This window comes from Melospiza melodia, chromosome 3 (assembly GCF_035770615.1).
Source record: "Melospiza melodia melodia isolate bMelMel2 chromosome 3, bMelMel2.pri, whole genome shotgun sequence".
In the NCBI taxonomy this organism is placed as follows: Eukaryota; Metazoa; Chordata; class Aves; order Passeriformes; family Passerellidae; genus Melospiza; species Melospiza melodia.
In genome coordinates this window covers 94,209,817-94,230,935 of record NC_086196.1, presented here as the reverse complement: position 1 = coordinate 94,230,935, position 21,119 = coordinate 94,209,817, and positions in this window count along the sequence as shown.

The following is a 21,119-nucleotide window of genomic DNA, read 5'->3' as shown; positions in this document are numbered from 1 at the left end:
CAGAATCGGGGTAGCTTACTTTTGTTTTCCAGGGAAACGGGCCGAGGTTTGTGTCTGGGGGTCTATGGTTGGGAGTGGCCGGCTGGCTCCTTAGAAACCACGATACGCAGCATGGTTCCCAGACCAGAGGTGGCACCAGTGCCAAGTTGGGCTGGTTTGATACTACCAAGTGGTTCCTGCAATCTGCCATCCAGAAGCGGGGCAGCTTACTTTTGTTTGCCAGGGAAACGGATCGTTGTTTGTGTTTGGGGGCCTATGGCTGGGACTGACCGGCTGGCTCCATAAAATCCACGATACGCAGGATGGTTCCCAGACCAGAAGTGGCACCAGTGCCAAGTCGGGCTGGTTTGATAGTACCAAGTGGCTCCTGCAATCTGCCATCCAGAAGCGGGGCAGCTTACTTTTGTTTGCCAGGGAAACGGGCCGAGGTTTGTGTCTCGGGGCCTATGGCAGGCAGTGACCGGCTGGCTCCTGAAAGCTACGATAGGCAGGATGGTGACAAGACCCATGGTGGCACCAGTGCCAAGTTGGGCTGGTTTGATAGTACCAAGTGGCTCCTGCAATCTGCCATCAAAACGTTGGCAGGCGAGTTTTGTTTTCCAGGGAAAAGCGCCGTTGTTTGTGTTTGGGGGCCTGTGGTTGGGAGTGGCCGGCTGGCTCCTTAGAAACCACAATACGCAGGATGGTTCCCAGACCAGAGGTGGCACCAGTGCCAAGTCGGGCTGGTTTGATAGTACCAAGTGGCTCCTGCAATCTGCCATCCAGAAGCGGGGCAGCTTAATTTGTTTGCCACGGAAACGGGCCGTTGTTTGTGTTTGGGGGCCTGTGGCTGGGAGTGGCCGACTGGCTCCTTAGAATCCACGATACGCAGGATGGTTCCAAGACCAGAGGTGGCACCAGTGCCAAGTCGGGCTGGTTTGATAGTACCAAGTGGCTCCTGCAATCTGCCATCCAGAAGCGGGGCAGCTTAATTTCCTTTGCCAGGGAAACGGGCCGAGGTTTGTGTCTGGGGGCCTATGGCTGGGAGTGACCGGCTGGCTCCTGAAAAGTTACGATAGGCAGGATGGTGACCAGACCCATGGTGGCACCAGTGCCAAGTTGGGCTGGTTTGATAGTACCAAGTGGCTCCTGCAATCTGCCATCAAAACGTTGGTAGGCGAGTTTTGTTTTCCAGGGAAAAGCGCCGTTGTTTTTGTTTGGGGGCCTGTGGCTGGGAGTGGCCGGCTGGCTCCTTAGAATCCACGATACGCACCATGGTATCCAGACCCAAGGTGGCACCAGTGCCAAGTTTTGCTGGTTTGATAGTACCAAGTGGTTCCTGCAATCTGCCATCCAGAAGCAGGGCAGCTTACTTTTGTTTGCCAGGGAAACGGGCCGAGGTTTGTGTCTGGGGGCCTATGGCTGCGAGTGACCGGCTGGCTCCTGAAAAGCTACGATAGCCAGGATGGTGACCAGACCCATGGTGGCACCAGTCCCAAGTTGGGCTGGTTTGATAGTACCAAGTGGCTCCTGCAATCTGCCATCAAAAAGTTGGCAGGCGAGTTTTGTTTTCCAGGGAAAAGCGCCGTTGATGTGTTTAGGGGCCTGTGGCTGGGAGTGGCCGGCTGGCTCCTTAGAATCCACCATACGCAGGATGGTTCCCAGACCCAAGGTGGCACCAGTGCCTAGTCGGGATAGTTTGATGGTGCAAAGTGGCTCCTGCAATCTGCCATCCAGAAGCGGGGCAGCTTACTTTTGTTTGCCAGGGAAACGGGCCGAGGTTTGTGTCTGGGGGCCTATGGCTGGGAGTGACCGGCTGGCTCCTGAAAAGCTACGATAGGCAGGATGGTGACCAGACCCAAGGTGGCACCAGTGCCAAGTTGGGCTGGTTTGATGGTACCAAGTGGCTCCTGCAATCTGCCATCAAAAAGTTGGCAGGCGAGTTTTGTTTTCCAGGGAAAAGCGCCGTTGTTTTTGTTTGGGGGCCTGTGGCTGGGAGTGGCCGGCTGGCTCATTAGAATCCACGATACGCAGGATGGTTCCCAGACTTGTCGTGGCACCAGTGCCAAGTCGGGCTGGTTTGATAGTACCAAGTGGATCCTGCAATCTGCCATCCAGAAGCGGGGCAGCTTACTTTTGTTTGCCAGGGAAACGGGCCGAGGTTTTTGTCTGGGGGCCTATGGCTGGGAGTGACCGGCTGGCTCCTGAAAAGCTACGATAGGCAGGATGGTGACCAGACCCATGGTGGCAGCAGAGCCAAGTTGGGCTGGTTTGATAGTACCAAGTGGCTCCTGCAATCTGCCATCAAAAAGTTGGCAGGCGAGTTTTGTTTTCCAGGGAAAAGTGCCGTTGTTTGTGTATGGGTGCCTGTGGCTGGGAGTGGCCGGCTGGCTCTTTAGAATCCACGATACGCAGGATGGTTCCCAGACCAGTGGTGGCACCAGTGCCAAGTCGGGCGGGTTTGATAGTAACAAATGCGTCCTACAATCTGCCATCCAGAAGCGGGGCAGCTTACTTTTGTTTTCCAGGGAAACGGGCCGAGGTTTTTGTCTGGGGTCCTATGGCTGGGAGTGACCGGCTGGCTCGTGAAAAGCTACGATAGGCAGGATGGTGACAAGACCCATGGCGGCACCAGTGCCAAGTTGGGCTGGTTTGATAGTACCAAGTGGCTCCTGCAATCTGCCATCAAAAAATTGGCAGGCGAGTTTTGTTTTCCAGGGAAAAGCGCCGTTGTTTGTGTTTGGGGGCCTGTGGCTGGGAGTGGCCAGCTGGCTCCTTAGAATCCACGATACGCAGGATGGTTCCCAGACCAGAGGTGGCACCAGTGCCTAGTCGGGCTGGTTTGATAGTACCAAGTGGCTCCTGCAATCTGCCATCAAAAAGTTGGCAGGCAAGTTTTCTTTACCAGGGAAAAGCGCCGTTGTTTTTGTTTAGAGGCCTATGGCTGGGAGTGGCAGGCTGGCTCCTTAGAATCCACGATGCGCAGGATGGTTCCTAGACTTGACGTGGCACCAGTGCCAAGTTGGGCTGGTTTGATAGTACCAAGTGCGTCCTGCAATCTGCCATCCAGAAGTGGGGTAGATTACTTTTGTTTGCCAGGGAAACGGGCCGAGGTTTGTGTCCGGGGGCCTATGGCAGGGAGTGACCGGCTGGCTCCTGAAAAGCTACGATAGGCAGGATGTTTACCAGACCCATGGTGGCACCAGTGCCAAGTTGGGCTGATTTGATAGTACCAAGTGGCTCCTGCAATCTGCCATCCAGAATCGGGGTAACTTACTTTTGTTTTCCAGGGAAACGGGCCGAGGTTTGTGTCTGGGGGTCTATGGCTGGGAGTGACCGGCTGGCTCCTGAAAAGCTACGATAGGCAGGATGGTTCCCAGACCAGACGTGGCACCAGTGCCAAGTTGGGCTGGTTTGATAGTACCAAGTGGCTCCTGCAATCTGCCATCAAATTTGGCAGGCGAGTTTTGTTTTCCAGGGAAAAGCGCCGTTGTTTGTGTTTGGGGGCCTGTGGCTCAGAGTGGCCGGGTGGCTGCTTAGAATCCACGTTACGCAGGATGGTTCCCAGACCCAAGGTGGCACCAGTGCCAAGTCGGGCTGGTTTGACACAACCAAGTGGCTCCTGCAATCTGCCATCCAGAATCGGGGCAGCTTAATTTTGTTTGCCAGGGAAACGGTCCGAGGTTTGTGTCTGGGGGCCTATGGCTGGGAGTGACCGGCTGGCTCCTGAAATGCTACGATAGGCAGGATGGTTCCCAGACCCATAGTGGCACCAGTGCCAAGTTGGGATGATTTGATAGTACCAAGTGGCTCCTGCAATCTGCCATCAAAAAGCTGGCAGGCGAATTTTGTTTTCCAGGGAAAAGCGCCGTTGTTTGTGTTTGGGGGCCTGTGGCAGGGAGTGGCCGGCTGGCTCCTTAGAATCCACGATATGCAGGATTGTTCCCAGACCCAAGGTGGCACCAGTGCCAAGTCGGGCTGGTTTGATGGTGCAAAGTGGCTCCTGCAATCTGCCATACAGACGCGGGGCAGCGGATTTTTGTTTCCAAGAGAAATGGTCCGTGGTTTGTTTTTGGGGGTATATGGCTGGGCGTGGCCGGCTGGCTCCTTAAAAAGCTCGATATGCAGGATGGTTCCCTGACACAAGGTGGCACCAGTGCCACGTCGGGCGGTTTTCGTAGTACAAAGTGCGTCCTAAAATTTGCCATCCAGAAGAGGGGCAGTTGAGTTTTGTTTGCCAGAGAAAAGGGCCGTGGTTTGTTTTTGGGGCATATGGCTGAGAGTGGCCGGCTGGCCCCTGAAAATCCACGATAGGCAGGATGGTTCCCAGACCAGAGGTGTCACCAGTGCCAAGTCGGGCTGGTTTGATAGTACTAAGTAGCTCCTGCAATCTGCCATGCAGAAGCGGGGCAGCTTACTTTTGTTTGCCAGGGAAACGGGCCGAGGTTTGTGTCTGGGGGCCTATGGCTGGGAGTGACCGGCTGGCTCCTGAAAAGCTACGATAGGCAGGATGGTGACCAGACCCATGGTGGCACCAGTGCCAAGTTGGGCTGGTTTGATAGTACCAAGTGGCTCCTGCAATCTGCCATCAAAAAGTTGGCAGGCGAGTTTTGTTTTCCAGGGAAAAGCGCCGTTGTTTGTGTTTGGGGGCCTGTGGTTGGGAGTGGCCAGCTGGCTCCTTAGAACCCACGATACGCAGGATGGTTCCCAGACCTGAGTTGGCACCAGTGCCAAGTTGGGCTGGTTTGATGGTGCAAAGTGGCTCCTGCAATCTGCCATCCAGAAGCGGGGCAGCTTACTTTTGTTTGCCAGGGAAACGGGCCGAAATATTTGTCTGGGGGCCTCTGGCTGGGGGTGGCTGGCTGGCTCCTGAAAAGCTACGATAGGCAGGATGGTGACCAGACCCATGGTGGCACCAGTGCCAAGTTGGGCTGGTTTGATAGTACCAAGTGGCTCCTGCAATCTGCCATCAAATGTTTGGCAGGCGAGTTTTGTTTTCCAGGGAAAAGCACCGTTGTGTGTGTTTTGGGGCCTGTGGCTGGGAGTGGCCGGCTGGCTCCTTTGAATCCACGATACGCAGGATGGTTCCCAGAGCCAAGGTGGCATCAGTGCCAAGTCGGGCTGGTTTGTTAGTACCAAGTGGTTCCTGCAATCTGCCATCCAGAAGCGGGGCAGCTGAATTTTGTTTGCCAGAGAAAAAGGCTGTTGTTTGTGTTTCGGGGCCTGTGGCTGGCAGTGGCCGGCTGGCTCCTGAAAATCCATGATACGCCGCATGGTTCCCAGACCCAAGGTGGCATCAGTGCCAAGTAGGGCTGGTTTCATAGTACCCAGTGGCTCCTGCAATCTGCCATCCAGAAGAGGGGCAGTTGAGTTTTGTTTTCCAGAGAAAAGGGCCGTGGTTTGTGTTTGGGGCCTATGGCTGAGAGTGACCGGCTGGCCCCTGAAAATCCACGATAGGAAGGATGGTTCCCAGATCCAAGGTGGCAGCAGTGCCATGTTGTGCTGGTGTGATAGTACCAAGTGGCTCCTGCAATCTGCCATCCAGAAGCGGGGCAGCTGAATTTTGTTTGCCAGACAAAAAGTCTGTGGTTTGTGTTTGGGGGCCTGTGGCTGGGAGTGGCCGGCTGGCTCCTGAAAATCCATGATACGCAGCATGGTTCCCAGACCCAAGGTGGCACCAGTGCCAAGTGGGGCTGGTTTCACAGTGTCAAGTGCCTCCTGCAATCTCCCATCCAGAAGCGGGGCAGCTGAGTTTTGTTTGCCTGTGAAACGGGCCGTTGTTTTTAATTGGGGTCTGTGGCCGAGAGTGTTCGGCTGGCTCCTGACAACCCACAATACGCAGGATGGTTCCCAGACCCAAGGTGGCACCAGTGCCAAGTCGGGCTGGTTTGATAGTACCAAGTGGCTCCTGCAATCTGCCATCCAGAAGCGGTGCAGTTGAGTTTTGTTTGCCAGAGAAAAGGGCCGTGGGTTGTGTTTGGGGGCATATGGCTGGGAGTGGCCGGCTGTCTCATTAAAAAGATCGATACGCAGGATGGTTCCCAGACCCAAGGGGGCACCAGTGCCAAGTCGGGCTGTTTTTATAGTACCAAGTGCGTCCTGCAATTTGCCATCCAGAAGAGGGGCAGTTGAGTTTTGTTTGCCAGAGAATAGCGCCGTTGTTTGTGTTTGGGGGCTTGTGGCTCGTAGTGGCCGACTGGCGCCTTAGAATCTGTGTTACGCAGCATGGTTCCCAGACCCAAGGTGGCACCAGTGCCAAGTTGGGCTGGTTTGATAGTACCAAGTGGCTCCTGCAATCTGCCATCCAGTAGCGGGGCAGCTGAATTTTGTTTGCCAGAGAAAAAGGCTGTTGTTTGTGTTTCGGGGCCTGTGGCTGGCAGTGGCCGGCTGGCTCCTGAAAATCCATGATACGCAGCATGGTTCCCAGACCCAAGGTGGCATCAGTGCCAAGTAGGGCTGGTTTCATAGTACCCAGTGGCTCCTGCAATCTGCCATCCAGAAGAGGGGCAGTTGAGTTTTGTTTTCCAGAGAAAAGGGCCGTGGTTTGTGTTTGGGGCCTATGGCTGAGAGTGACCGGCTGGCCCCTGAAAATCCACGATAGGAAGGATGGTTCCCAGATCCAAGGTGGCAGCAGTGCCATGTTGTGCTGGTGTGATAGTCCCAAGTGGCTCCTGCAATCTGCCATCCAGAAGCGGGGCAGCTGAATTTTGTTTGCCAGACAAAAAGTCTGTGGTTTGTGTTTGGGGGCCTGTGGCTGGCAGTGGCCGGCTGGCTCCTGAAAATCCATGATACGCAGCATGGTTCCCAGACCCAAGGTGGCACCAGTGCCAAGTGGAGCTGGTTTCACAGTGTCAAGTGCCTCCTGCAATCTCCCATCCAGAAGCGGGGCAGCTGAGTTTTGTTTGCCTGTGAAACGGGCCGTTGTTTTTAATTGGGGTCTGTGGCTGAGAGTGTTCGGCTGGCTCCTGACAACCCACAATACGCAGGATGGTTCCCAGACCCAAGGTGGCACCAGTGCCAAGTCGGGCTGGTTTGATAGTACCAAGTGGCTCCTGCAATCTGCCATCCAGAAGCGGTGCAGTTGAGTTTTGTTTGCCAGAGAAAAGGGCCGTGGGTTGTGTTTGGGGGCATATGGCTGGGAGCGGCCGGCTGTCTCATTAAAAAGATCGATACGCAGGATGGTTCCCAGACCCAAGGGGGCACCAGTGCCAAGTCGGGCTGTTTTTATAGTACCAAGTGCGTCCTGCAATTTGCCATCCAGAAGAGGGGCAGTTGAGTTTTGTTTGCCAGAGAATAGCGCCGTTGTTTGTGTTTGGGGGCTTGTGGCTCGTAGTGGCCGACTGGCGCCTTAGAATCTGTGTTACGCAGCATGGTTCCCAGACCCAAGGTGGCACCAGTGCCAAGTTGGGCTGGTTTGATAGTACCAAGTGGCTCCTGCAATCTGCCATCCAGAAGCGGGGTAGCTTACTTTTGTTTGCCAGGGAAACGGGCCGAGGTTTGTGACTGGGGACCTATGGCTGGGAGTGACCGGCTGGCTCCTGGAAAGCTACAATAGGCAGGATGGTTACCAGACCCATGGTGGCACCAGTGCCAAGTCGGGCTGGTTTGATAGTACCAAGTGGCTCCTGCAATCTGCCATCAAAAAGTTGGCAGGCAAGTTTTCTTTACCAGGGAAAAGCGCCGTTGTTTTTGTTTAGAGGCCTATGGCTGGTAGTGGCAGGCTGGCTCCTTAGAATCCACGATACGCAGGATGGTTCCTAGACTTGACGTGGCACCAGTGCCAAGTTGGGCTGGTTTGATAGTACCAAGTGCGTCCTGCAATCTGCCATCCAGAAGTGGGGTAGATTACTTTTGTTTGCCAGGGAAACGGGCCGAGGTTTGTGTCCGGGGGCCTATGGCAGGGAGTGACCGGCTGGCTCCTGAAAAGCTACGATAGGCAGGATGTTTACCAGACCCATGGTGGCACCAGTGCCAAGTTGGGCTGATTTGATAGTACCAAGTGGCTCCTGCAATCTGCCATCCAGAATCGGGGTAACTTACTTTTGTTTTCCAGGCAAACGGGCCGAGGTTTGTGTCTGGGGGTCTATGGCTGGGAGTGACCGGCTGGCTCCTGAAAAGCTACGATAGGCAGGATGGTTCCCAGACCAGACGTGGCACCAGTGCCAAGTTGGGCTGGTTTGATAGTACCAAGTGGCTCCTGCAATCTGCCATCAAATTTGGCAGGCGAGTTTTGTTTTCCAGGGAAAAGCGCCGTTGTTTGTGTTTGGGGGCCTGTGGCTCAGAGTGGCCGGGTGGCTGCTTAGAATCCACGTTACGCAGGATGGTTCCCAGACCCAAGGTGGCACCAGTGCCAAGTCGGGCTGGTTTGACACAACCAAGTGGCTCCTGCAATCTGCCATCCAGAATCGGGGCAGCTTAATTTTGTTTGCCAGGGAAACGGTCCGAGGTTTGTGTCTGGGGGCCTATGGCTGGGAGTGACCGGCTGGCTCCTGAAATGCTACAATAGGCAGGATGGTTCCCAGACCCATAGTGGCACCAGTGCCAAGTTGGGATGATTTGATAGTACCAAGTGGCTCCTGCAATCTGCCATCAAAAAGCTGGCAGGCGAATTTTGTTTTCCAGGGAAAAGCGCCGTTGTTTGTGTTTGGGGGCCTGTGGCAGGGAGTGGCCGGCTGGCTCCTTAGAATCCACGATATGCAGGAATGTTCCCAGACCCAAGGTGGCACCAGTGCCAAGTCGGGCTGGTTTGATGGTGCAAAGTGGCTCCTGCAATCTGCCATACAGACGCGGGGCAGCGGATTTTTGTTTCCAAGAGAAATGGTCCGTGGTTTGTTTTTGGGGGTATATGGCTGGGCGTGGCCGGCTGGCTCCTTAAAAAGCTCGATATGCAGGATGGTTCCCTGACACAAGGTGGCACCAGTGCCACGTCGGGCGGTTTTCGTAGTACAAAGTGCGTCCTAAAATTTGCCATCCAGAAGAGGGGCAGTTGAGTTTTGTTTGCCAGAGAAAAGGGCCGTGGTTTGTTTTTGGGGCATATGGCTGAGAGTGGCCGGCTGGCCCCTGAAAATCCACGATAGGCAGGATGGTTCCCAGACCAGAGGTGTCACCAGTGCCAAGTCGGGCTGGTTTGATAGTACTAAGTAGCTCCTGCAATCTGCCATGCAGAAGCGGGGCAGCTTACTTTTGTTTGCCAGGGAAACGGGCCGAGGTTTGTGTCTGGGGGCCTATGGCTGGGAGTGACCGGCTGGCTCCTGAAAAGCTACGATAGGCAGGATGGTGACCAGACCCATGGTGGCACCAGTGCCAAGTTGGGCTGGTTTGATAGTACCAAGTGGCTCCTGCAATCTGCCATCAAAAAGTTGGCAGGCGAGTTTTGTTTTCCAGGGAAAAGCGCCGTTGTTTGTGTTTGGGGGCCTGTGGTTGGGAGTGGCCAGCTGGCTCCTTAGAACCCACGATACGCAGGATGGTTCCCAGACCTGAGTTGGCACCAGTGCCATGTTGGGCTGGTTTGATGGTGCAAAGTGGCTCCTGCAATCTGCCATCCAGAAGCGGGGCAGCTTACTTTTGTTTGCCAGGGAAACGGGCCGAAATATTTGTCTGGGGGCCTCTGGCTGGGGGTGGCTGGCTGGCTCCTGAAAAGCTACGATAGGCAGGATGGTGACCAGACCCATGGTGGCACCAGTGCCAAGTTGGGCTGGTTTGATAATACCAAGTGGCTCCTGCAATCTGCCATCAAAAGTTTGGCAGGCGAGTTTTGTTTTCCAGGGAAAAGCACCGTTGTGTGTGTTTTGGGGCCTGTGGCTGGGAGTGGCCGGCTGGCTCCTTTGAATCCACGATACGCAGGATGGTTCCCAGAGCCAAGGTGGCATCAGTGCCAAGTCGGGCTGGTTTGTTAGTACCAAGTGGTTCCTGCAATCTGCCATCCAGAAGCGGGGCAGCTGAATTTTGTTTGCCAGAGAAAAAGGCTGTTGTTTGTGTTTCGGGGCCTGTGGCTGGCAGTGGCCGGCTGGCTCCTGAAAATCCATGATACGCCGCATGGTTCCCAGACCCAAGGTGGCATCAGTGCCAAGTAGGGCTGGTTTCATAGTACCCAGTGGCTCCTGCAATCTGCCATCCAGAAGAGGGGCAGTTGAGTTTTGTTTTCCAGAGAAAAGGGCCGTGGTTTGTGTTTGGGGCCTATGGCTGAGAGTGACCGGCTGGCCCCTGAAAATCCACGATAGGAAGGATGGTTCCCAGATCCAAGGTGGCAGCAGTGCCATGTTGTGCTGGTGTGATAGTCCCAAGTGGCTCCTGCAATCTGCCATCCAGAAGCGGGGCAGCTGAATTTTGTTTGCCAGACAAAAAGTCTGTGGTTTGTGTTTGGGGGCCTGTGGCTGGGAGTGGCCGGCTGGCTCCTGAAAATCCATGATACGCAGCATGGTTCCCAGACCCAAGGTGGCACCAGTGCCAAGTGGGGCTGGTTTCACAGTGTCAAGTGCCTCCTGCAATCTCCCATCCAGAAGCGGGGCAGCTGAGTTTTGTTTGCCTGTGAAACGGGCCGTTGTTTTTAATTGGGGTCTGTGGCCGAGAGTGTTCGGCTGGCTCCTGACAACCCACAATACGCAGGATGGTTCCCAGACCCAAGGTGGCACCAGTGCCAAGTCGGGCTGGTTTGATAGTACCAAGTGGCTCCTGCAATCTGCCATCCAGAAGCGGTGCAGTTGAGTTTTGTTTGCCAGAGAAAAGGGCCGTGGGTTGTGTTTGGGGGCATATGGCTGGGAGTGGCCGGCTGTCTCATTAAAAAGATCGATACGCAGGATGGTTCCCAGACCCAAGGGGGCACCAGTGCCAAGTCGGGCTGTTTTTATAGTACCAAGTGCGTCCTGCAATTTGCCATCCAGAAGAGGGGCAGTTGAGTTTTGTTTGCCAGAGAATAGCGCCGTTGTTTGTGTTTGGGGGCTTGTGGCTCGTAGTGGCCGACTGGCGCCTTAGAATCTGTGTTACGCAGCATGGTTCCCAGACCCAAGGTGGCACCAGTGCCAAGTTGGGCTGGTTTGATAGTACCAAGTGGCTCCTGCAATCTGCCATCCAGTAGCGGGGCAGCTGAATTTTGTTTGCCAGAGAAAAAGGCTGTTGTTTGTGTTTCGGGGCCTGTGGCTGGCAGTGGCCGGCTGGCTCCTGAAAATCCATGATACGCAGCATGGTTCCCAGACCCAAGGTGGCATCAGTGCCAAGTAGGGCTGGTTTCATAGTACCCAGTGGCTCCTGCAATCTGCCATCCAGAAGAGGGGCAGTTGAGTTTTGTTTTCCAGAGAAAAGGGCCGTGGTTTGTGTTTGGGGCCTATGGCTGAGAGTGACCGGCTGGCCCCTGAAAATCCACGATAGGAAGGATGGTTCCCAGATCCAAGGTGGCAGCAGTGCCATGTTGTGCTGGTGTGATAGTCCCAAGTGGCTCCTGCAATCTGCCATCCAGAAGCGGGGCAGCTGAATTTTGTTTGCCAGACAAAAAGTCTGTGGTTTGTGTTTGGGGGCCTGTGGCTGGGAGTGGCCGGCTGGCTCCTGAAAATCCATGATACGCAGCATGGTTCCCAGACCCAAGGTGGCACCAGTGCCAAGTGGAGCTGGTTTCACAGTGTCAAGTGCCTCCTGCAATCTCCCATCCAGAAGCGGGGCAGCTGAGTTTTGTTTGCCTGTGAAACGGGCCGTTGTTTTTAATTGGGGTCTGTGGCCGAGAGTGTTCGGCTGGCTCCTGACAACCCACAATACGCAGGATGGTTCCCAGACCCAAGGTGGCACCAGTGCCAAGTCGGGCTGGTTTGATAGTACCAAGTGGCTCCTGCAATCTGCCATCCAGAAGCGGTGCAGTTGAGTTTTGTTTGCCAGAGAAAAGGGCCGTGGGTTGTGTTTGGGGGCATATGGCTGGGAGCGGCCGGCTGTCTCATTAAAAAGATCGATACGCAGGATGGTTCCCAGACCCAAGGGGGCACCAGTGCCAAGTCGGGCTGTTTTTATAGTACCAAGTGCGTCCTGCAATTTGCCATCCAGAAGAGGGGCAGTTGAGTTTTGTTTGCCAGAGAATAGCGCCGTTGTTTGTGTTTGGGGGCTTGTGGCTCGTAGTGGCCGACTGGCGCCTTAGAATCTGTGTTACGCAGCATGGTTCCCAGACCCAAGGTGGCACCAGTGCCAAGTTGGGCTGGTTTGATAGTACCAAGTGGCTCCTGCAATCTGCCATCCAGAAGCGGGGTAGCTTACTTTTGTTTGCCAGGGAAACGGGCCGAGGTTTGTGACTGGGGACCTATGGCTGGGAGTGACCGACTGGCTCCTGGAAAGCTACAATAGGCAGGATGGTTACCAGACCCATGGTGGCACCAGTGCCAAGTTGGGCTGGTTTGATAGTACCAAGTGGCTCCTGCAATCTGCCATCAAAAAGTTGGCAGGCGAGTTTTGTTTTCCAGGGAAAAGCGACATTGTTTGTATTTGGGGGCCTGTGGCTGGGAGTGACCGGCTGGCTCCTTTGAACCCACGATACGCAGGATGGTTCCCAGACCCAAGGTGGCACCAGTGCCAAGTTTTGCTGGTTTGATACTACCAAGTGCGTCCTGCAATCTGCCATCCAGAAGCGGGGCAGCTTAATTTTGTTTGCCAGGGAAACGGGCCGTGGGTTTTGTTTGGGGGCATATAGCTGAGAGTGGCCGGCTGGCTCCTGAAAATCCACGCTAGGCAGCATGGTTCCCAGATGCAATGTGGCACCAGTGCCAAGTCGGGCTGGTTTGATGGTGCAAAGTGGCTCCTGCAATCTGCCATCCAGAAGCGAGGCAGCTGATTTTTGTTTGCCAGAGGAAAATTCCGTGGATTGTTTTTGGGGGCATATTGCTGGGAGTGGCCGGCTGGCTCCTTAAAATGCTCGATACGCATGATGGTTCCCAGGCCCAAGGTGTCACCACTACCAAGTCGGCCTGCGGTTTTAGTATCAAGTTCATCCTGCAATTTGCCATCCAGAAGAGGGGCAGTTGAGTTTTGTTTGCCAGAGAAACGGGCCGAGGTTTCTGTTTGGGGACATATGGCTGAGAGTGGCCGGCTGGCCCCTGAATATCCACGATACAGAGCATGGTTCCCAGATCCAAGGTGGCACCAGTGCCAAGTCGGGCTGGTTTGATAGTACCAAGTGTCTCCTGCAATCTGCCATCCAGAAGCAGGGCAGCTTACTTTTGTTTGCCAGAGAAATAGGCCTAGGTTTTTGTTTGGGGGCCTGTGGCTAGGAGTGGCCGGCTGGCTCCTAAGAATCCACGATACGCAGGATGTTTCCCAGACCCAAGGTGGCACCAGTGCCAAGTCGGGCTGGTTTGATAGTACCAAGTGGCTCCTGCAAACTCCATCAAAAAGTTGGCAGGCGTGTTTTGTTTTCCAGGGAACAGCGCCGTTGATTTTGTTTGGGGGCCTGTGGCTGGCAGTGGCCGGCTGGCTCCTTAGAATCCACGATACGCAGGATGGTTCCCAGACCCAAGGTGGCACCAGTGCCAAGTCGGGCTGGTTTGATAGTACCAAGTGGCTCCTGCAATCTCCAATCCAGAAGTGAGGCAGCTAAGTTTTGTTTGCGAGAAAAAAGGGCCGTGGTTTTTGTTGGGGGCCTGTGGCTGGGAGTAGCCGGCTGGCTCCTTAAAATCCACGATAGGCAGGATGGTTCCCAGACCCAAGGTGGCACCAGTGCCAAGTTGGGCTGGTTTGATAGTACCAAGTGGCTCCTGCAATCTGCCATCCAGAAGCGGGGCAGCTGAGTTTTGTTTGCCAGAGAAAAAGGCTGTGGTTTGTGTTTGGGGGCCTGTGGCTGGCAGTGGCCGGCTGGCTCCTGAAAATCCACGATACGCAGCATGGTTCCCAGACCCAAGGGGGCACCAGTGCCAAGTGGGGCTCGTTTGACAGTGTCAAGTGCCTCCTGCAATCTCCCATCCAGAAGCGGGGCAGCTGAGTTTTTTTTGCCAGGGAAACGGACCTTTGTTTTTGATTGGGCTCTGTGGCCGAGAGTGGTCGGCTGTCTCCTGACAATCCACAATACGCAGGATGGTTCCCAGACCCAAGGTGGCACCAGTGCCAAGTCGGGCTGGTTTGATAGTACCAAGTGTCTCCTGCAATCTGCCATCCAGAAGCGGGGCAGCTGAGTTTTGTTTGCCAGAGAAAAGGGCCGTGGGTTGTGTTTGGGGGCATATGGCTGGGAGTGGCCACCTGGCTCCTTAAAATGCACGATACGCCGCATGGTAACCAGACGCAAGGTGGCACCAGTGCCAAGTCAGGCTGTTTTTGTAGTACCCAGTGGCTCCTGCAATTTGCCATCCAGAAGCGGGGCAGTTGAATTTTGTTTGCTAGAGAAAAGGGCTGTGGTTTGTGTTTGGGGGCCTATGGCTGAGAGTGGCCGGCTGGCCCCTGAAAATCAACGATAGGCAGGATGGTTCCCAGATCCAAGGTGGCACCAGTGCCAAGTAAGGCTGGTTGTATGGTTCAAAGTGACTCCTGCAATCTGCCATCCAGAAGCGGGACAGCTGAGTTTTTTTTGCCAGAGAAAAGGTCCATGGTTTCTTTTTGGGGCATAAGGCTGGGAATTGCCGGCTGGCTCCTTAAAATGCTCGATACGCAGGATGGTTCCCAGAGCCAAGGTGGCACCACTGCCAAGTCGGGCTCTTTTTGTAGTACCAAGTGCGTCCTGCAATTTGCCATCCAGAAGAGGGGCAGTTGAGTTTTGTTTGCCAGAGAAAAGGGCCGTTGTTTGTGTTTGGGGGCCTGTGGCTGGGAGTGTTCGGCTGGTTCCTGAATATGTACGATACGCAGGATTGTTCCCAGATCCAAGGTGGCAGCAGTGCCATGTTGTGCTGGTGTGATAGTCCCAAGTGGCTCCTGCAATCTGCCATCCAGAAGTGGGGCAGCTGATTTTTGTTCGCCAGAGAAAAGGTCCGTGGTTTGTTTTTGGGGGCATGTGGCTGAGAGTGGCCGGCTGGCCCCTGAAAATCCACGATACACAGGATGGTTCCCAGATCCAAGGTGGCACCTGTGCCAAGTCGGGCTGATTTGATAGTACTAAGTAGCTCCTGCAATCTGCCATGCAGAAGCGGGGCAGCTTACTTTTGTTTGCCAGGGAAACGGGCCGAGGTTTGTGTTTGGGGGCCTATGGCTGAGAGTGACCGGCTGGCTCCTGAAAAGCTACAATAGGCAGGATGGTGACCAGACCCATGGTGGCACCAGTGCCAAGTTGGGCTGGTTTGATAGTACCAAGTGGTTCCTGCAATCTGCCATCCAGAAGCAGGGCAGCTGAGTTTTGTTTGCCAGAGAAAAGGGCCTTGGTTTGTGTTTGGGGGCATATGGCTGGGTGTGGCCAGCTGGCTCCTTAAAATGCACGATATGCAACATGGCTCCCAGACCCAAGGTGGCACAAGTGCCAAGTTGGGCTGGTTTGATAGTACCAAGTGGCTCCTGCAATCTTCCATGATCACGTGGAGAAATACTTTCTGGTTTCAGCCTCATGCTCTTTCTTCTCTCCCTCAACTTCTCTATCACCTCTCATCTGGTTCACATGCGCTGTCTTCAAGGTCCACAGGCTACTTTTCACAGAATCTTCTGGCCTGATGAAGTAAGGATGATGAATAGAACAGAGCTGGGATCTATTTTCCAGTTTGGATAAAATGCATTCTGCACACAAATCCAAGGAGAACGGGCTGCCCCGATGCCCAGAAAATCTTTCACTCCTGCTAGTGTTCTACGTCAACCGCAACTTAGTCTGAAAGAAAAGCTTTTTCTCTGAGAGCATCTGAGAGGTTTGCATGAAGCACTGATATCTGACATATGCAATTTTGAATAGGAGAGGAAAAAGAAAATGGCAAGGAGTTTTTAATTTTAGTGGTTTCAATTTTAATTTCCGTGCACTTTTTCAAAACTTGTCAGCTCAAATGCCCATCAACATCTTTTAGTCATCTGTAAGTCAGTATTCATATAAAATGTGCTTCAAATCCAAAGAATTTCAAATTTGCACTCCAAGCTTCTATGCCTAGATTTATGATTTCCTACACATATTAGATGAAAGGAAGGCCTTTTTTACTGTGGGAGTGCTGGAACACTGGAACAGGTTGCCCAGAGAAGTTGTGGGTGTCCCATCCCTGAAAGTATTCAAGGTCACCTTGGACGGGGCTTGGAGCAGCAACAAAGGAGAAGCTTGATGGTAGAGAAACAAAGTTGGACTATAGAAGAAACTCGGATTGAAGTATAGGATCAAGTTTTCTCTCAGCTCTTGGGGTAAATTCAAAGTTGTACAAAATGACATTTATCTGTGCTATTCACTACTGTAACAGAAAGTTTCATGAAAACTGTACAGAAGATAGTAAATTTTAAAAGAGATAAGAATTACAGCATAAAATCCATGGGATAGGTTACAACATGAGACACTCTCTAAGAGAAAATCTCTGTGTTTCAGCACTTCATCGGGGTAAGATTTCATGAAGTGCCAAAGAAGGCGGCAAAATATCATTCGGGACATTATTTACTGGAATTCAGCCTGGCCATTAGTAGGAACTGCCTTTGAACATATCATGTAGATATACCACACACACTTTCCCTTCACTGAAAAATTACTGTTTACAACAAATAAGCAATTGACGATCAAAATTGATTGAAAGCATCTTAAACATGTCAAGTATTTCATTGTAGATGATCTGTGATCCAAATGCTTCTTCCACCTTCGAGAGGGACAGAAGAATTCTTCCATATCATGATGGTTTAAAATTGTATCAACCAATGTTTTCTGCTGAAAAGATATCATCTATTTTTTTCTATTTTTGGAAGAAAATATTCCTAGACATACAACAGGTGAGAACTAAGTAATTTTAAAGAAACAAATGAAATGAAAATATTCTGTAAATAGAATGAAATGAAAAGCTGTGTTTTAAATAGGAGCTAAATATTAAACAGAATTTTTGTACCAGGCATTTGAATTACTGCACCAGCTCTTTTGCCCATCAAGAGAGGCATTTAGCATTTCAGTCTTTTCCAAGGTGTTCATGATCTGCTATGCTGATCTCTGTGTGTGCCTAGGTGTGTGTGGAGGGGGGGGCATATGAAGGGGAGTGTGTATGTTTGCTTTACAATTGTTGTGGCAGATTCATGCCTCAGCTCCACATTTTGTTTTAAAAAGGTCACACCGAGTGGATATGAAGTTTACTATCAACAAGAGATCGATTCCCAAATCATCCATTTGACTCTCCCTTATAAATCATGTGCTTTGTTGCATATTTTATCAAATATACTTTCAAGCCAGATGGAGGAAGGAGGATGTGGGAATCCCTCCACCATCTTGCAACTTTTATGTAAGTAGGTTTTCAAGAAAATCATCATTTCTCTTTTAAATATGTCTGGAACAGGCATGATGGTAGTGTCAACCTGTTGGAGTTTTTGTTGCTGGAAGAAGTTGTACAAAAGGATTGGTTTTTACATTGACCAGTTACTGAATCAAGCGCAGGAATACATTGGAAATTTAGCTGGGGGTTCCTTTTCCCAGCAGACTACTTCTAGAACGAGCTTGTACACTGAAGCTGACTCTTTTGCTCTCTTTTTGTTTCTTTCCTATTTTCTTGGCTTCTTTGCCACTATCTAGACAATTTTGGAACTTTGTTCCCAACTAAAATGGTTTCAATAGTCTGATTGTGATCATACATTTTTACAAGGAATTTTTAAAATCTTTCCTCGAGTCCAGAAAGTCAAGGACTTAGATCTTTTTCTTCCCTTATCAATATTGCCATGAAATTGATAAATAAAGACCAACTCTTTATTTTTGTTTTTAACCCACGTAGATAATTCCCATCCATTAATCCATTTTGTGGACCAATAGCTGCCATTCTGATGGAAGCTGTCACTTCTTAACAATAGGCATTCTGTGACTATGTTGACAGCACTTTGGGTGAAGATCCTAACTGGTCTTAGATATACATAGGGAGAAATTTGCTCAGCCAGTGTCAGTCTTAAGCATGCGTATCAGAAGATCTTTCTAGAGCTGGGAATTTTCCCATGAAAGGGATTCAGTTAGGGAAGAGACACTTGTGCCAGAGTTTTACATTCTTCTTGAACACTGCTTAAGGAACTTAGATGCCATGTCCATTTGGATCTCTGTCTGCACAGAACTTTGTCATGCCAGTGCTTTGAAATGCATCTTGAAGAGAATTCACTAGCACAGAATGAAAGAGAGTGGAAGGGGTTGGTGGGGCTAACCAGGCCCAACCCCCCTGCCTAAACCAGGATACCTAGAGCCTCTTGCCCAGGATTCTATCTGGGTGTACTTTTAATGTCTTCAAAGATCCAGGCTCCACAATCTTTCTGGGCAGTCTGTGCCGTGGTTCAGTCACCCTGACAGTAAAGAAACATTTACTGATGTTCAAAGGCAATCTCCTGTATTTCAGTGTGTGCCCACTGCCTCTTGTCTTTTCCCTCAGCATCACTGAAAAGACACTGATTCCCTCCCCTTTGCACTATTGCTTCCATATATACGTGTGATGCCATGTAGAGGTATGTCAAAAACCTCCCTGAAGCCCAGGCAGATAATATTCCCTTCATCTACCAGTCAAGTTGATTCATCAGAGGAGTTTAAAGTGATGTTCAGCATGAAATTCCCCTGAAAAATCATGCTAACTACATTATTTGGTCATCTGTCATGTGCCTGGCAAGGATTTCCAGGAAGAGCTGCTTCATCAACTTCCTGGGGATAAAAAAGAGGCTGGCTGGTTTGTACTATGGCGAGTCCTCTTAATTGCCTTTTTTGAAGATGGGTGTCATTTGCTAACATCCACTCTTTAGCCTCTCTTGTCGTCTACATCTTAGCAAAACGCTTTTCCACTATGTCTGGCTAGGAAAAACTGTGCCAGCACAGAAAACATCTCCCATCGTGTTCTAGAAGTTGCACGGATGTCTGCCAAGTGTTTGGCAGGAAGAAAAGAAAAGTTGTCCAAAACAGCTTCCAATCGAATGTTCCTGTGATTGGAAAAGTCAGGAGAGTGCAAAGGTACTGTTTTCTATCAGTTGGCAAGGTGCGCACACAATCCCAGTGTTGTACAGCTTGCTTCTTCACCTTCCCGAAGCTGCCGCTCTCGCCGGCTGCCGGAGCCCAAGAAGCGGCTTCTTCGCGCAAAGACGATTGTGCCGCTCACAGGGCTCTCCTTAGCGCGGCTTCTGCCGAAAGACGCCCGGCAGCGGCTCTTACCTCCGGAGAGCATCCTACCTTCGTCTTTAGCTCCTCTTCTCATCTACACCTCGGCAAAAAGCTTCTCCACTATGTCTGGCTAGGAAAAACTGTGCCAGCACAGAAAACATCTCCCATCGTGTTCTAGAAGTTGCACGGATGTCTGCCAAGTGTTTGGCAGGAAGAAAAGAAAAGTTGTCCAAAACAGCTTCCAATCGAATGTTCCTGTGATTGGAAAAGTCAGGAGAGTGCAAAGGTACTGTTTTCTATCAGTTGGCAAGGTGCGCACACAATCCCAGTGTTGTACAGCTTGCTTCTTCACCTTCCCGAAGCTGCCGCTCTCGCCGGCTGCCGGAGCCCAAGAAGCGGCTTCTTCGCGCAAAGACGATTGTGCCGCTCACAGGGCTCTCCTTAGCGCGGCTTCTGCCGAAAGACGCCCGGCAGCGGCTCTTACCTCCGGAGAGCATCCTACCTTCGTCTTTCGCGTCTTTTGTAGTCTACATCTTAGCAAAACGCTTTTCCACTATGTCTGGCTAGGAAAAACTGTGCCAGCACAGAAAACATCTCCCATCGTGTTCTAGAAGTTGCACGGATGTCTGCCAAGTGTTTGGCAGGAAGAAAAGAAAAGTTGTCCAAAACAGCTTCCAATCGAATGTTCCTGTGATTGGAAAAGTCAGGAGAGTGCAAAGGTACTGTTTTCTATCAGTTGGCAAGGTGCGCACACAATCCCAGTGTTGTACAGCTTGCTTCTTCACCTTCCCGAAGCTGCCGCTCTCGCCGGCTGCCGGAGCCCAAGAAGCGGCTTCTTCGCGCAAAGACGATTGTGCCGCTCACAGTGCTCTCCTTAGCGCGGCTTCTGCCGAAAGACGCCCGGCAGCGGCTCTTACCTCCGGAGAGCATCCTACCTTCGTCTTTCGCGTCTTTTGTAGTCTACATCTTAGCAAAACGCTTTTCCACTATGTCTGGCTAGGAAAAACTGTGCCAGCACAGAAAACATCTCCCATCGTGTTCTAGAAGTTGCACGGATGTCTGCCAAGTGTTTGGCAGGAAGAAAAGAAAAGTTGTCCAAAACAGCTTCCAATCGAATGTTCCTGTGATTGGAAAAGTCAGGAGAGTGCAAAGGTACTGTTTTCTATCAGTTGGCAAGGTGCGCACACAATCCCAGTGTTGTACAGCTTGCTTCTTCACCTTCCCGAAGCTGCCGCTCTCGCCGGCTGCCGGAGCCCAAGAAGCGGCTTCTTCGCGCAAAGACGATTGTGCCGCTCACAGTGCTCTCCTTAGCGCGGCTTCTGCCGAAAGACGCCCGGCAGCGGCTCTTACCTCCGGAGAGCATCCTACCTTCGTCTTTCGCGTCTTTTGTAGTCTACATCTTAGCAAAACGCTTTTCCACTATGTCTGGCTAGGAAAAACTGTGCCAGCACAGAAAACATCTCCCATCGTGTTCTAGAAGTTGCACGGATGTCTGCCAAGTGTTTGGCAGGAAGAAAAGAAAAGTTGTCCAAAACAGCTTCCAATCGAATGTTCCTGTGATTGGAAAAGTCAGGAGAGTGCAAAGGTACTGTTTTCTATCAGTTGGCAAGGTGCGCACACAATCCCAGTGTTGTACAGCTTGCTTCTTCACCTTCCCGAAGCTGCCGCTCTCGCCGGCTGCCGGAGCCCAAGAAGCGGCTTCTTCGCGCAAAGACGATTGTGCCGCTCACAGTGCTCTCCTTAGCGCGGCTTCTGCCGAAAGACGCCCGGCAGCGGCTCTTACCTCCGGAGAGCATCCTACCTTCGTCTTTCGCGTCTTTTGTAGTCTACATCTTAGCAAAACGCTTTTCCACTATGTCTGGCTAGGAAAAACTGTGCCAGCACAGAAAACATCTCCCATCGTGTTCTAGAAGTTGCACGGATGTCTGCCAAGTGTTTGGCAGGAAGAAAAGAAAAGTTGTCCAAAACAGCTTCCAATCGAATGTTC